The sequence below is a fragment of the Pteropus vampyrus genome, unplaced genomic scaffold (genome assembly GCF_000151845.1).
Source record: "Pteropus vampyrus isolate Shadow unplaced genomic scaffold, Pvam_2.0 Scaffold182, whole genome shotgun sequence".
NCBI classification, from domain to species: domain Eukaryota; kingdom Metazoa; phylum Chordata; class Mammalia; order Chiroptera; family Pteropodidae; genus Pteropus; species Pteropus vampyrus.
The window spans coordinates 587,802-599,999 of NW_011888963.1; positions in this window are offsets into that span (position 1 = coordinate 587,802).

Consider the following 12,198-nt stretch of genomic DNA (forward strand, 5'->3'; position numbering starts at 1 on the left):
CCAAAATAGTTGAATAACACTTTTTAATCAATCAGCGCCTAGGGAGTAGGAAGTAAGAAGAAGTAAAGGCGGTGGAGAGACACATGTAATATAAAATAAATATACATTGTGATTTTTTAAAAAACCACCTTCAATTAACATGAGCTAGTCATGTAGTGTCTTCTTAATCGATCAACTCCTATAGAGAAGAGCTATCCTTGCAAATGTTCTTCACTTTGTCCACATTCTCCCGTACACTCTCTAAACACTTTACAAATCTACTGAGCTATCAATGCAATAAATAGCACCTATTTAACACTATAGAATTTGATAAATTTTGAGACACGTATAGACCTGTGAAACCATCACCACAATCAAGTTAATGAACTTGTTTTCTCGTGCCCTCAGACAACTGCAGATTTGCTTTCTGTCAGTTTAGTTTACATTTTCTATAATTTTATGTAAATGGAATAATACAATACGCAATTTTCTTTGTCTAGCTTCTTTCACTCAGCATCAATATTTTGAGATTCACCCATGTTATTTCATTGTATTAATAACTCATTCCTTTTTATTGCCACGTACTATTCTATCGAATGGATGTACCACGGTTTGCTTACCAATGCACCTGTTGATGGACATTTAGGTTGATTTTTTAGACGTTTGCTATCATAAATAAAGCTGTTATGAACATTCTTGTATGAATCTTTGTGTGGACATATGCTTTCATTTCTCTTGGATAAACACGTAGGGGAGGAATGGCTGAGTTAGTATGGTAGATGTATGCTTAACTTTTTAAGGAACTGACAAACTATTTTCCAAGCTGGTATAACACTCTGAACATTTTAAACATTTCAAATATCCATTTTTTGGGAGCAAATTATGTGAATAGAAAATATGCTGGGCTAAATACTGTGAATAGTACATAAGATAAGTTTTCTAAATAAAAATGATGTCTAGTCAGCTATGTTTTTGGTCAAAACCTAGGAATATAATCCCTTGCATCTGCTTTGCTGAACAACACACTTTGAGCATTCAACAACGTGAGGACACATGCCAAACAGAAATGCATTTACTGACCAAATCGCAGCTGTCCTTGGAGGGCTGCTCATTAACCAGCAGGGCTGTGACAGCACTGCAGCCTAAGCAGGGTGGCCTCGCGCCAGGAGCGTAACTATCTCATTCATTTTAATGGTCTTGGCAACTTGCACTAATCTTGTCATCTTATTTTGATGAAGATCCATGTTTCATTACCCTTCAGGGAAATTAATTTCAAATAGGCCACTGATAGCACTGTTCGTGTGTGAATATATGTATCTATATACACACAAATATTCACACAGTTACATATATAAATCTAGACATTTTCTCTTGTTCTACTAAGACTAAAGGTCACAGTTATGATTCAATTTGTATTATGACAATCTGAACAACCCCTCACTTGTGGGTTACTAAATTTAGTGAGAGACCTGTGGCATTGACTTAGCAAGTTTCCAGGAGGAGGTCAGTGTGGATAGGTGGGAGAAGCCAGGTGAACTCTGGCCAGAAACTGTGGGAAGAGATAAGGGCTCACGTTGTAACCACTGGAGCCAGGAGGTAGGGACAGATCATGATGAAGTACAAAAGTTGTCTGGGAAGCAACCTACACATAGAAGGGCACTCTTGCAGATTATTCTGATAACTTTCTGCTACTATCACCACTCATTCAAATTAAGACAAAATTCTCCTTTAAAGATGGCATTTGGAAGTTACTGACTTTCGCCATTTAATTCTGCTGCATTCCTGTTCCCCACACTATGAAATAATTTAGAGCCCACTGCATCAAGACACTGAAGGGCATCCATGTTACATAGAGATTTGTTAAGTCATAGCTTAGCACAGGCTTCAATTAGTAACATTTGTCTTTGACCAGGCCCTCCCTATTTTGCTTCCCTCCAGGAGCTGGTTGTTCCTTTGGGCTCACTCAATTTTCAGACCAAACCAAGGCAGGGGTCCACCTTGGAGCATCATGGTCTTTTCCTCTCTGGCTTTTTGGGTTCCCTGCAGTTTCAGGGTGAAGGGATTTCCTTACACTGACCTTAACCAGGTCTTTTGAGCAAAGGGAGAACATTGTTTTAATCTCTCCTTCTCCTGGGTACCCAAGGGCATCCAACAATCTTGGGCAACTCTTCACAGGTACCAACTGCCATGTTTTCCCTACTTTGCTGCTGCTTTTTTATTTCCACACTCTACCCTCTTTGGAAAAACTCCTAATTTCCATTAACTTACACACTTCTCTCCATTCAGAAAACATCTTCAGGCTGTGCCTCCTCAGATGGCAATGTCATCATGAGCTCGGTGGCTGTACACAAATCTGATATAATTCACTGGGAAGAGTGCTGTCCCAAATCTATTTTCTGGAAAGGACATTGGCTTTTAAGTCAAAAATGCTGAATTTATTTACTAACTGGGTAACATTGGGCAAGTTATATTGAACCTCAGATTCCTTATCTGCAAAATGGAGATAATATCTACCTCACAGGGTTGTTTATGAAGATTGGGTGGGATGTTGTGTGCAAAAGTACTCTAAGCAATGAGTTTCTTTTAATGCATGCGGTCAGGGAGGCGAAGGGATCTCAAAAGTGTCAGACGTTTGAATCTTGGTTTGAATCTTGACTCTGGTACTAGCTGTGTCCCTGAACGACTTATTTAATTCTTGGAGTTTCAATCATCTGTTAACGTATAATTAATAATACAGAAGTCTTATAGGGATTAAATGAGATTGGGCATTTTCATGTGTACTGAGCCTAACAGACGTTCATAGAGCTAAAAGCTAGTATAATTCGATAACTTAAAATATCAAGACTTCCTGGAATCCTCTTTCTGCCCAAAGCGGGAAATCTAGTTCTTTCTACCTTTCTTTCTAGTAATTTTCAGATCCAGGCTATAAGAAAAACAATCATGAGACATTACTTTCCACCGAATTCTGAACAAATAGAAAAAAGTGGATAGAAACATGAACGTGAGTCTCCCATCTTCAAATTCATAGTAGCCATGGGAGAAAATGCTAAATGTGGTTTGACATGAACTTCTAGGAGCTGGTTGAGGCACAGCCTGACTTTTCTGTTACTCATGCCTGATTGGCTCCCTTTTCAGTTGGAAAGAGCTTTCATCCCTTCTCCTACCTCTGCACTTGGAAACTTGCTTTTATGTCATTAGGAAAAAAAAAAAGTCGCCCAGCAAAACCTCCCCGTTTCCTTACCTTTCACCTTCACTTGTTCATCCGCACCCATCTCTTCTTCTCTACATGGCTGACTCATTCAATTGCATGCCCACCACTCATTCTTTTATATGTGACCTCACTTAGTTCTAATACTAAGTTCTCTCAAATTATAAACTCCTTCCCTTCTACATACTGGCCCTTTCTTTCTTCTTCCCCCAGACATGACCATTTTCTTATTTCTCTCTCATTATAAAGTTATTGTCCCTTGACCCTGCATCTCCTTCAAACTGCTCCTCTCCCTATCATGACCAAAATGCTTCCATATATAGTCTACATACACCGGCTCTACTTCTTGACCTCCTCATCATTCCTGAGTTGCATGTGGCCTCTGCCAGCACCATTTCCCACTTTCTGACCCTTCAAAAGACAGTCTCATTTTGATTTTTAGTCACCAGGACTTATCTGCAGTTAATGACACTGTAGATCCATACCTCTCTCTCGAAATTCCTCCCTCATCCTCTATCACATCCCTCCTCTTTGGGTTTCTTTCTACTTTTCTTATCATTATTTCACAGCCCTCTTCAAAAACAAGTCTACCTCTGCCAGTCCTTCCAGGTTGGGTTTGCCGGAACTCTGTCCCTTGCCTTGCTGTTGTTCTTAGTTTGTTCACAACCCTTGAGCAATCTCATTTACATAGGACTGGCTACATAATTTGTGGGGCCTAGTGCAAGATGAAAACGCAGGATCCTTTGCCCACAATTATTATAAATTTCAAGACAGCAACAGCAGAATATAAAACCAAGCATGGGCCTTTTGTGACTATATAAGTTGTATGTCCCTGAAGTTGGCCCTATATTCAACTCCAGAGCTTTAAGTACAGAGTCTCCTAGGTCCAATTTCCAACCCAGAGCCCTCTCTTGAGCTCTAGGCTTAAACACTATTCTGTATGAACATCACTCCCTCTTGCTCCAGGTAGACTTTTGTTTAAATCCTGGTAAGTGCTTTCATTTACTAGCTTTGAGATATTGAGCAAGACAACCTCTCTGAGCTTCAGAATCTCAGTGTAATATCTGCAAGGTTATGGGAAAGCTTTTGCAAGTATCAAGCTGGTAAGTCAATATCAGATGTTGATAATATATCCTAAAAACATTTATAAACTGTCCACATTCATAAAATGTAAAAAGTCCTGAAGTAGAAGACTTAGTAGCTGCTGCAACATAAATGCTGGCTGTTCATCCATTTGTTTGGAAATTGTGCAAATCAGTACACATAAGTAGTAACCCTTGCAAAGAGCTTGAGAATAATTGTTGCCCCAAAGGGTTTTTTAAAAAATATATGTAATGTTGTATTTCAATGAAAGAACAAGGACTCTGAGAGTGAGTTCATCTAGCAAGGATCTGATCAGTCTGGTTCTAGGAACTTGACATTATGTGCTTTGAGCTGATGGCTAGGCTCCAATCTAATATAAGCAAAGAATGTGAACTCGCATAGCAAAACCAGAACATGACTGCCAGGCTTGGGCTGCAAACACCCATAATGAGATTGCAAGTTTGGTGAGTGATGGGTGTATTTCCAACTTTGTACTGGACATTACAACCAAGATATTTTTTTTGAATCTAAAACTCAATATGCCCCATACAGAACTTAACGATTCCCTTCCTTCTCAAAGCTGCTTCTTTTTGTCAATCCTGTATGTCATTTACTGGTATCAATGACCACCAGCCACTGAATCTAAAAACCCTGATCAATTTTTACTCTGCTTTTCCTCCTTCACTCTAGCAACTCCCATCCCCCATACACAACCAGAATCAGTAAGTACATTTAGAATCCATAGAGATGATGATGGTCAGATTTGATCGGATAAGAACAACAAACAGCTCTGTATGACGAAAGACATCATAAATAAAAGACAAATAACAGACCAATTTAAATACTGTTTATGATATTGATTTCATAGTTATAGCCCCAATTGTATTAATATTGTGATTATTGGTTGTCATATTTTCTCATTTCACAGATAGAATTATCATGCAGACTATTTAAAATGCCTACAAATCAACAGGAAAAAAACTCAAACATAAATGGAAAAGTAGGCAAAGAATATGAGCATACAATTCACAGAAATAACGCAGATGATCCATATACTTTTGAAAAGAATCTCAATCTAGTAATGATCAGGGAACTGCAGATTAAAATGGTAAAATATAATTTTCGCCCATCAGATTGACTGAAAAAGAAAAAGGGGGCAGGAGGATGGGGATATGGGTAAAAAGGTGAAGGGGATTAAGAGGTGCAAACTTCTAGTTACAAAATAAATAAGTCATAGGGATGTAATGTATAGCACAGGGGCACAGTCGATGATATTGTAATAACTTTGTATAGTGACAGATGGTTACCACACTTATGATCATTTCATGAGGTATGTAAACGTTGAATCACTATGTTATACACCTGAAATTAATATATCATTTATCAACAATACTTTAATATAAGAACAAAAGATAATTAAGTTTTAGTCAGGTGGTGGCAAAAAGGTTGCATCCGAAGGCAAGCAATAAAAAGGTTTTATGTACCCTTTGACTCAGAATTTCTACTGGTAGATAGCTATCCTTAAGAAATTCTTGCACATTTGCACAAAGAGGCATATATAAAGATAGTTTCACTGACTTTCTGTAGTAACAAAAAATGGGAGGGATAACCTAAATGTACATTTGTTGGGAAAAGTTAAGCAAATTATGGTATATCTATACAAGAATATAAAAGAACAGAAGAAAATGTGTTTATAAATTCTAACTTGGAAAAACATTGTTAAGTGAAAAAAAATGTAGCTTCTGTAAAATTAAAATAAAGTGAAACTTAATTGTATCATACTAATAAAAATGTGATTGTACAGGTCTGGGAGGGTCTGTGTCCCACGATGGTCAGGTGGGGAATGTCATGGTGGGAGAGGAATGAAGATGAGAAAGACACTTTTTTATTCTACATAATTCCCTATTGGAACTTGTGTAACAAAAATGGTCATATAATTGCATAACTTAAAACCGTGATGATTTTAATTACTTTAATAAAAATATGGCTTAGACATTTTATCATCTTACTCTTGGACCAAAATACTTGATTTTATCTGACTAGCATGCATGTTTGTGCAAACCAAGGCAGTATTCCTCACAGTAATGTTAATAAACTACCTCTACCTGAACCCCTTGACATGCCTGGAAAAAAAAATAGAAGTGCCAGGCCCCACTCTCAATGGATTTAATTCAAAAGATGTGGGGTGGTCCCAGGAATTTCAACAAACCATGATCAGAGCTGGAGAAAACCTGGGACAGGGAATTGACTTTATTTGAGTTTCACTGGCCCTTGAATGGTTTTAAATTTCTGGTTCTCTTTATGGAGACTAGAAAATAAGGCCAAATTAGCATAGGGTAGGAATAAGACACTGTAATTTAACAGCTAAATTTTCAAAAATGCTGCCCAACCACCTGTGTTTGTGGCTGCAGGTGCTGACCTATGCCTACCTGAAGTGGTTACTTGTATGCAAATCCACACCTGCCAGATTTGTACCAACTGAGTAGGTAATAGAATGCATATTCTATTCTGCTTCCTATTTCCAGGGTTTGGGTTTCTGCCCCTAATTATGGCTGTACTGTGTGTGTGTGTGTGTGTGTTTTCAAAGGATATTTCTCTCTGCTAGCCAATACAGAATCAAGAAAAAAAAAACAGCCCCTTCATACTTTAGGTATTGTAGCACTTAAAATATTATAGTTTGCTATTTACCTGTGCTTTTCTCCTTCAAGACTGAGCTTCGCAAGGACAGAGCTTCTTAGCTTTGTTTTTCCAGCACCTACCATAATTCACATATGTGCCGTTCATATATTCTTCCTACCAGAAAATAGTCTGTGAATGGTATTAATGATATTTACTAATGTCATTCTTCAGAAATGTGGCCACAAAATCTTCCAGATTACATTGATTTCTATTCTTCAAGATGTTTTACTTCTAATTCTTTTCATAGTATTTATATACCTAAGTTATAACACCAATTTATTAAATTTATTTATTAGATATTTGTTCAGATGTTTGTTTTCCTTCGCTGGGCTGTCAGTTTTTTCGAACAGGCAATAGACTCAGTGCCTGGTACATAGAAGGCATTTGTGAGAATTTCATATGGTTCAGGAGTTTTTCAAATAATTTTAATTTCTATGCTTATTCCTGATATGGCAGAACCTTTTCATAAAAAAAAAAAAAAAAATCCCAACCATAATTCAAAGCATACAGCATTTTGAGGGAGAAAAGTAAGTTGAATTTTTATATAAAGAAGGAATCTCTTTAAAGAAATCTTGAAAATAGAAAACAGGATGGTACCTACATTAAGAAATAAGTAGTATATTCATTCAAGTGATACTTTCACTTCAGCTGATCATTTGATTCTATGTCTAGAAAGTAAGCAAGCTGGACTGATTGAATTTCAGTTAGCCCATTCAATTCTAAAATTCTGATTTTAATAACTAAACTTGGTTTCTTCATGACAACTTAAAAAAGTGATTCACAGCTGTGCTCTTGTTCTTTTTTGCTGTTTTTAACTTTCAATTCATTTTCTGCCCTTTTTCTGGCTCTTTAACATTTGAAGACTGAGAAGAGAAAAATCAATTGTCCAAATATTGACCTACTTTACAATATTGGTGCCACCTGACTCTCTTTAGCTGATAATCTCCCCTTTCGCCACCAGAGATTACTGCATTGTCCTGAGCTGAAGGCCAGTGATTACGTCTAATGCAGCACTTGATTTGATGAAAAAGCAGTTCACAATCACTTCGGAGGTGACTTTTTCAGTTAGGATAGCCGACTCAAATTTTCAGTTTTTCTTTGATTCTTGGTTTTGAGGTACCAGACATGCTAAGCATAATACGACATATTGTTATCTTTATTTATTAGTCTCTAAGAGAATTAATTATCTTTAACTGATACCAAGCTCTCCATAATTTATGGGCGCTCTCAAATTTTCGCTCATCTGCCATCCCGGATTTCATCTATTTTTTCATGCCAGTAAATAATAATTTGCCTCAAATTCCATTTTAACGTTATGCAGATGACTGCTTCTACCTCCAAAATGCCATTAGGTCAACCAGGGTCTCGGCACATTGGAAAAATTATGTTTTTGTCTTATATTAGTTGTAACTAACTTTTGCTGTCATTTAGGGAAAAATAATTTTTTTTTTTGGTTAAGAGAAGAATACGTTTAGGTTGTAACCTTCAAGAATATTAAACTGCATTTCCGGCTATCTGCAAAAATGGAGAAACTCGCTAGGATCATGTTGCTAGAACTTATTCTATCACCACTTTCAATGTTTATCACATACATTGAAATATTCAACTTCAAGTAAGCAAAGACCTTTTGTGGATTCACACCAAACCTCTCCGTACTGGTGAATAATTAAAGGGTAAGATAACCTTAAGTTCACTCAATGTATTAAAAGAGAAGAAGGACTATGGAAAGAAAGTGCTGCCATTTCTTCTGGATTGCCTGCACGAGGGTATCAAGTGCACAGGGGTAGCCACTGATTGCCACTGGATTTCCCTGGGCACTTAAAATATGGATCCCGAGGTCAGGTCCGAACAAGGGGATCAGAATCTTTAGGAGTCATCCAGAGCTGTATTTTCAATGTACTCTGCCAGAGATTCCAATGTGACTGGTTAGGGAAGCAGTACCCAGGCAATGGCTCCCTAACCTTAGTGTGCTTCAGAGACAGAGAGCGCTTATTAAAATGCAGATCCTGAAGCTCCAATCCCAGAGATTCAGAATCAGTAGGCCTGGCTTGGGGCCCAGGAATCTGCATTTTTATCAAGCATCTTAGGTGAAATTGCTTCTGGTGGGCCAAAGAAACACACTTTGAGAAACACTGGTACAGTAGCTAACCAGACTCTAGCCACAGACAGCTAATAACTGAGTGGCCAACTGATTAATGCTGGTTATTAGAAGGGCACATTTCAGTAACTGAGCGCACTATTTGTACTTACTGGAAGAACTATGCAAAAAGTGGTCTTTCTGATAGTGGAATATTAGTTTTAGCTTTTATTGCTGAAGATTGAGCAAGAGTATGAAGAAATAAGTATAAAAACAAATGACCATCTAGCAAGTCATTTCTATGTATTACAAAACCCAGGGAAAACTTGAGATGCTTTTTCTTTTATTTTTCTCCCTCCTTCTCCCCCGCTGCATGACCACTGTTGGAAAACTAGAGAAGTCAAATAAACAAGATAAAAAGAATCCAGAATTTTTCCAATACTTTCTCTGTATCCTGCCCCATATAACTACTAAGTTTATCTGGCTGCACCCAGACCTTCTAAAATACATTCTGACCAAGTTAATTTCTTTCAAGCATTCCTAGATGCTTATAGGACCAAGTACAGACTCCTTGGTGTGACTGAGAGAGGGCTCATGATACGGTCCCTTCACAATGTTTTACCTGCCACTTCTTTCTCTTGTTTAATTCTAAGACAAGTCACCGAAAATTGATTCACTGGAAATAAATTTAACCAGAAATCCGATGATCTCAAAGATACCCAAGATACTAATTTTAAAAAAGCGATTATAACCTTTATGGCAGTTTATATTGAATAGAATTTTTAAACAGCTTCTGATGATTTCTGCTGTGTTTTAGTTAACTGGAGTTTTCATTTCACTGTTTTCATAGAATCATTATAAGGAAGTGAAATTTGATTTCGCAATTACGATTAACCATTCCTTTAACATTATATTACAGAGTATGGACAGAAGCAACTTTTTATCGCAGATGTGTGTATTGGTCAGAAAAAGCATATTTAAGATCTTAATAACAAGAGGGAGCCGCTATGTAAAGATCTAGGGTAAGAACATTCTAAAGCTATTTGATAATAAAATTTAAAGTTTCTTTAAAAGTAATATTTATAGCATTTTATAAATTTTATAGCAAAGCATGTTACCCTGTCTTAGCTTCCAAGGCGCTAAGGAATTCAGTAGCTGCTATTTTTAGCTTTCTTAGTAGGAGGCAGGTTGGCCTCATTAGGAAACTTCCCAGTTGAAAGGGGATTCAGATGTGAGTTGATAAAAAGAGTGATAAACATCATTGGTAGCACTTGGGAGGAATACTGGAAACAAATACTTTAAACATTAGATTGTTTTAAAGCAATTGTTTTGTTTCAGACCATCTATAAACACAGTTTTTCTTTAGTTTCCAGTTAGTTTAATCTCACGAAAGTCATTTAACTTTATTTTCAGTGACTAGCCAAATTTTCTGTACTTTACAGGTACTTTGGATTTATGATTTCGGGAATGGAGAATTCTTGAGAATTTCAAATTGCCTCAACTAAATGGTGAGAAACATCCTTAAAGGCTATTGCAACCATTTATGGGAAATAATTTGCTATATTTGGAGCAAGTTAAAATGAGTTTTTGATGAACTGAAAAATTGGCAAATTGTTCATTTAGTAAACTGGTAATACTGAGAATTGAATTTTGGCAAACCCCATGTTACTCTGCCAAGAAGTGATTTTTTTTTTTTTTTAAGTTAAAAAAAAAAAAGTCTCTAGCTCCCTCCCGACCTCCGCACCTGAATTTCTCTTCACTCAAGCCTGCAAACCACAGGGCCTCTTCCCCCGACCTCCTCCCAATTCCATGGCTCTTGCAATGTCGCACATTCCCTACCCTCAACACCAGGTGGGTTCACTTTTCCTCGTTATGGGGGGTGTTGAGGGCAAATGTAATAATCCGAACCGAGTTTAAATAAGAATTATTTCTTTTAACTAAAAAGACATCCAGTAAACAGGAATATCATACTTGTCAAGCAGTAGGAGATTCCAGCTCCCGGCGGTCTCAAACAGGCTGTCCAGATCTCCTAGGGTCCCGGACCGCTGGGACCGCAGAGTCTTGTTAAGTCTGGGGCCCAGTTTCCAGAGCAGGCTCAGGAAAGCCCTAAGAGGCTGCGGCTCTGATGCAGCTGCCTCTCTCCGGACTCTATCCTCCAAACCTAGAGTTTATTGCGTTTCTTTGCAGATAGTCTGTTTCCAACCATGTGATACCAATGTTCCTCCAATGGCCAGCTAGCAAGGAGCTGGTGGGGAAGTCAACTATTGGCGAGAATTCAGGCAGCAGAATGTCTGAGATTGGTTCTTGGTGGTGCTACTCTGAAGCCCCACCCCACACCTCCAAGTATTGAGATTAGAGCATTGAGGGTCAAATAATAGGTGCTATATCTCACCTCAAACAATGGTTGTAATGCAACAGCACTATTGCAGAAGGCACATAATTTTTATGTAACGGGAAAGTGAGATTCATATATGTGAAGAAATTTAGGCATATATATGCATATGTATATGAACACATTCATTATTATACATCTATAATTATATGTGTATAATCACATTCATTATTATACATCTATAATTATATGTGTATAATTATAGATGTATAATAATAAATGTGTAATAGTTTGCTATATGTTGGTCTCTCTATAAGCCGTAAGCTCCTTAAATCACATCCATTTTTCTTTTTAATCTTCATATACTTAAAACCTAAGAGGGAGCCTGACACATAGTAAATGCTCAATAAATATTTTGTGAATAAATGAACATATGCATCTAATCCAACTCAGATTCAGTACGAAATCGATGTGCTGCTCAATTGATGCAGCAGAGAACCACTTTAAAGATCATAATATTGTTCTAAGTTGCTGTATGTTATCAGATGAAAATTTTCAAACACACTGCCAATAAATTATAAAAGCTGCTATAAAAATAAATTACATCTATGTGTGTATATTAAAATGTAAGCAGATGTATACTATGATAATCCCGATGTTAGACCAGGTCACTTGAAATGCATCAATCTACTTCTCTAACGGTCTGAACTGGCTTAAAATATTAAAAAATCAATTCCTAATAATTTTACTTACAACTCTATATGTGGTTCCTACAATGTCACCTGAAGCTCAATAAATATTTATTGAAAGTATAAAATGGCCTTATTTGATTGATTAGGC